We start from the raw sequence: 5,574 nt of genomic DNA, 5'->3' as shown, positions 1-5,574 counted from the left end.
ATAACAGCAACATAGCCAAAAAACTGTGTATACAGTTGTGTAAGTGTATATAGTGTGTGTGTGTGTGTGGGTGGGTGGGTGGGTGGGTGGGTGGGGATTAATGTAAAATACCTGGATATTAGAAAGTCTGAAGGTTGGGATAAAGATTGTGCATTAGTGAGCCAGTGGGCATGTCTGTCTATGTGTGTTATGTAATGTTTGTGTGTGTGCATATGTGTGTGTGTGTGTGCATGCACGCGTGAGTGTGTTTAAGGGGGATAAGGGTGTTTGAATTTTCCAAAGAGGTAAAAGACCTTTTCAGTTTTTAGCATGCTTCAGAGAGCTCTGATTGTTGCCATAATGGCTGCCATGTGGTAGAGAGCAGTATATAGAGTGCCTTTAGTAACATCCAGCTTCGTGAAGACAACTTGCACCTTCTACTGATAAGTATGAGAGAGTGAGAAGATACCCGTTCTAGAAGATGTGTGTGTGTGTGTGTGTGTGTGTGTGTGTGTGTGTGTGTGTGTGTGTGTGTGTGTGTGTGTGGGCGCCGTGCGCACTTGAATCTGATTCAGCTTCACTTGTTCAACACTGACCAAATAGACTGCTTTATTCGGGATTGTCAGATGCCGCAACTCCTCCATTCCTGATGGCTTCTAACCGGTGGCTTTCTTCACGTAGGCTGTTTCTGCTCTCCATCCCTGATAGAATGGAGTTCTTCTGCCAAAGAGTAATTTTTAGGGCCAGATAACGCCCAAATGTACAATAACCATTGCTCTCCTCCTCTTTCTTTTTTTTCCAGCGTTTAAAATCAGTTTCCGTCAATTTCCTAAAATGTGTTTCCCTTCAAATCTGCTTATTGCTCTCATTCCTTCTCTGGTGAGATGGGAAAACCTCATGACCATTAAGAAAAAGAATGGCATAAATCAACATAAAGCTGTCACACACACACACACACACACACACGCACACACACACCCCTGCTATACACATGCAAACACACACATTTGCACCTCCGCCAACACACACAGATACACAGATACACACACAATGAAAGTTTTACATTTACGATTTCAGATATTGGGAATTTGCATACGTAAACACACAAGTATACGCACACGAACAGACATGTACATGCATGCATAATGTCAGATATATACACAAATACACTTGCATACACACACACACACACGCAGATATACATATAAGCCTAGAAATTTACACATACCCTTGAATATAGTATCAAGACAACAGTGCATAATAAGTGCAGACACAGACACACAAGCAAACATACGCATGCAGCTACTCCCTCACGGACACACACACACACAGACACACAAAGGAGGTATGCTGAGGAGCAGGATGATTGGTGAGGAGTTACAGAGAAGCTTTCCAAGCGGATGGGCTTGGTTGTCTCCCTCTGCTACTTTCTAGGATATTAATTTTACTGAAGGAGGTTTTTTTTTCCTACAGTGATTTTACCACCAAACCACAACTATTTCTGAAAATGACTTATTTATCAGAGGTTAAGAAAGAGGATAAATTTAAAGGGAGGCAGTTATTTTAAATCGCTGAAAACATGCGAGTACTTCACAGATTGGGTCAGATACTGTCTTCAGATATTTACTGGCGGGTCAGGTTAAAGTCCCCCCCCCCCCCCTCACTCCAACCTGTCGGTGTTGGAGATGGTCCATCTTTGATTTGATGGTCTCTTTTAATTTTCTTCCACTTTTATCTAAAAAGTCCATCTTGTTTCTGTTTGTTGTTGACTTACGGTCGTATTATTTCCTTTGGTATTTCCTACTTTTCTTTTTTTTTCTGCGCGCTGCCACAACTCAGTTTCCTCAGCGGGACCATTAAAAATTTAATCTGGTCTGACGTAATCCATCTCCTCCCTCCTCTTTCTCCATTTCTGCCTCTTTAGTCCTTCGCCAACTCTCATTTTGTCCTGTCTTTTGTCGTCTCCTAGCTCCAAACTCCACTGGTGGCTTGTCTCCACCTCGTTCCATCTCGCCACCGATCCTCTCTTCTAGGATCTCCACATCCTCTTTGCTCTCACTGCTCATCTGTCTCTCTTTTGATCTCCGTCTTTTGTCCTGTCTCTCCCAATCTGATCCGGTCTAGCTCCCACCACACCTTCACAGAGGTGATGCATCAGATCCTCGCCATTGTTCTCCTTTCTCAATAGCCCTCCTTTTTGTCTCCTTCTGTCTCACCAAACCTCTCTCTCTCTCTCTCTCTCTCTCTCACACTCGCCCTGTTCTCCCCCCCCCCCCACCCCGGCCTCCTCCTCCTCCTCCACCTCCATCCACACCCAGGGAGTGATGACACAGCATGTCACTTGCGGATTACGAAGTTTGCGTCCGTCCCCTCTCCCCAGAGCACGCTTGGAACATATGATACAGAGGATGGAAGGGAAGGGAAGGGTGGGACAGAAGGAAAGAGGAGTGCAACGGGTGATTGATCGCTGGGAACACTGAAGTTGTCACACAAATGTTCATTCGTGGTGTTGGTTTCGGGTTTGAGGAAATGGCCAAGAATCTGCAGGATTGCGCTACTGCACAACTGACATATTTGCTGCGCCACTTAATTCACTCCATTATATATATATATTTTTTTTTACAGCCTGGGTTTAATTTTTGCAGTTTTAGCTATCGCGCAGATCTGTTACGATGTCATTTTACTCCCCAGCTTCAGTGCGGACATCTTGGATACGGGACGGCTGCCCTGACACAGCTTTACATGGCACCAAAACACAAGTGTCAGACATGTTTTGAACTTGCAGGGATGACCAGCCCATAGATACTGTAGGTAGTAGTAAGCCTGGACTGGCTACCCAGCCAAAACACATGACAAGTCATAGACAACAGGAAATCATGTGCACAGTCTAACTGAGGCTCTCGAGCTTTTTGTTTCTGACCGTTTTAAAAAGCTCCTTCAGTTGCCCTGTAAGGTGCCATTGTAAAGCTTTATCTGATGGTGATCCTGTGCCCAAAATCTCCCAAATGAAGCTGGTGAGTAAAATATCATAATCTATCCACATAATGGAAAAAAAAAACTATGAAAATAAGAGCCAGGTTGTAAACAAAATGGGATTCATCCTTTAAAGACCATGACATCTAGTATGTCGGTCATATAGGTGTTTCTCATCTTCCTGGATGCCATGCTAAATTCAGAAGCAAGTGTATATTCATTCATTATCCAAACCGCTTATCCTTACTCAGGGTCGCGGGGATGCTGGAGCCTATCCCAGCAGTCACTGGGCGCAGGCAGGGACACACCCTGGACAGGCCTCCAGGCCATCACAGGGCTGACACACATACACACACACACACACACACATTCACACCTAGGGACAATTTAGTATGGCCGATTCACCTGACCTACATGTCTTTGGACTGTCGGAGGAAACCGGAGCACCCGGAGGAAACCCATGCAGACACGGGGAGAACATGCAAACTCCACACAGAGGATGACCCGGGACGACCCCCAAGGTTGGACTACCCCGGGGCTCGAACCCAGGACTGTCTTGCTGTGAGGCGGCCACGCTAACCACTGTGCCACCGTGCCACCCAAGGGTATATAGGGTGGACCAAATGGGAACGTGCTCCTGAAAAAGTGTGTTTACTCAGATACTATGGCTGCAAAGACTTTCATTTAGAAATTCATAAAAAAGAATGGCATACATAGGAAGAAATGGTGGGTTTGGAGTGAGGCTAAATATACTGATGTGCTTTGAGGATGTTCGTACATCCTCAAAAGGAACGGCTGTTTTTCACACGTTTAAATGTCATGTTAGGAACAACGTGTTTCCTACCAACAACGTGTCCTCCTGCCATCGCCGTGGCACACGTCTTTTAACACACGTGATGCTGCAGTCGGCATCGCCCGAGCAAGATCGCTGGATGAAAGGTTGAGCCAGGACAGATTGTTTTTTTTCCTTTTCCTTGTTTGAAAACTTCCCAAGTCTATTAATCTTTATTCAACTGTGGTTCTTACTTCGTTAGACTGCCCATTATATCACACAAAGAAGCTCTTCTTCTCTGCCATCCTTGTATCCAGCAACCATTTGTGAATACGAGAGAGAGACAGGCCGGTTGTGACGGGCGTCATAGCTTCCAACCTCCAATTCATGTTCTTGTCCGCGTGACCGGCTGATTTTTTTTTTCTTTTTTATACCGTTCACAAACTTATTCATTTATTAAGCTACACCACTCAGCATATTTACATGATTTCTTTTTTTTCACCCATCTTTCTTTTTCTCCCTCTTCTTGCTTTCACTGTTTTCATCCATCGGCGCTCTTTCTGGTCGCCGTCACTACTTTCTAAGCTAATTTAACTTGTCATTTTTCTCTAATGAAACCCTATTGCCTTTCAGTTATCAAAGGAAAAAAAAAGATAGAAATGAAATACAGGCAAAATAAGATGGAAGAATACGTGAATGAATGAATAAGCAAATTAATAAAAATTACCATATATGTCAAGTAGACAAGAACGCTGGACAGGTAATATGTGGACTGCCAGATATTGCATAACTTGTTTTTACTTCCTTTTGAATCAGCACTTGGTCCTTCCACGCTGAGTGGAAGTGAGCGATGAGTGCAGTCTACTTATACGGTCAACTTGTATTTTTTATTACTCGCTTGTCTTCTCCTCAGCCTTCCCTTTCTCTCATCCTTTTCCCAATAGAGCCGTTGATCATGACAGCTTGTTTAAACTCCATCTCCAGATCAGTGACGTCACCATGGCTTTCACACGCGCACACACACACACACGCACACACACACACACAGGTTATTGAGTTTAATACTACTTGTCAATTAGGTTTGGTTTCTTCAGCAAAGGAAAGGAGATCCAAAGGTTGCTGCCTTTCTGTCCTTCCTTCCTTCCTTCCTTCCTTCCTTCCTTCCTTCCTTCCTTCCTTCCTTCCTTCCTTCCTTCCTTCCTTCCTTCCTTCCTTTCCTTCCTTCTTTCTTTCTTTCTTTCTTTCCCACTTGTCGCCTTCCCACACTCCCTCTTTCTCTCCCAATATGCACATGCTTTCCTTCCTGTCTCCCACCACTCTCTGTCGCTCCGTCTGTGATGAGCCAAACCTGTCAGTCGCCATCTGTTGGAGCAATAAACTGTGAGCTAAAATAAAGACAAGACAAGGACACAGAGGGACTGTGCTGCCTTCTGCTCCGGTTCTGATGAGAGGAGCAGACAGAGTCCTGGCAGCCGCACAGTCAGGTTGTCTGGGAGAGAGGGACGGCTCGGAGGGAAACATTGCGTTGTCCGGCAGACCAGAAAGGTCACTGGAGTTGCACTCGAGATGCTGAGGACAAACAGCGCTTCGCTCTGGTGAGAAAGTCACCGAAGTTGAACTCGGGACTAACCGTTGTGTCTCTCCACTGTTGACTAAGCTGAGCTCAGGGAAGTTGAGCCCTGACTTCTTTCACTCGGTTTGGTATTTCCCTGTTCCTGTTTACAATGTACTGTTCTCTTCTCTTCTCCCCCTCCGCTGTGGTGCCCTGCGATGTCCTGGGGTCTCGTTTATAAAACAGTGTGTAGGATCTCTACTAAAAGTGTACGCGCGCACAAAAGCAGAAAATGGCG

The sequence above is a fragment of the Lampris incognitus genome, chromosome 9 (assembly GCF_029633865.1).
Source record: "Lampris incognitus isolate fLamInc1 chromosome 9, fLamInc1.hap2, whole genome shotgun sequence".
NCBI classification, from domain to species: domain Eukaryota; kingdom Metazoa; phylum Chordata; class Actinopteri; order Lampriformes; family Lampridae; genus Lampris; species Lampris incognitus.
This window is presented reverse-complemented; position numbering follows the sequence as displayed.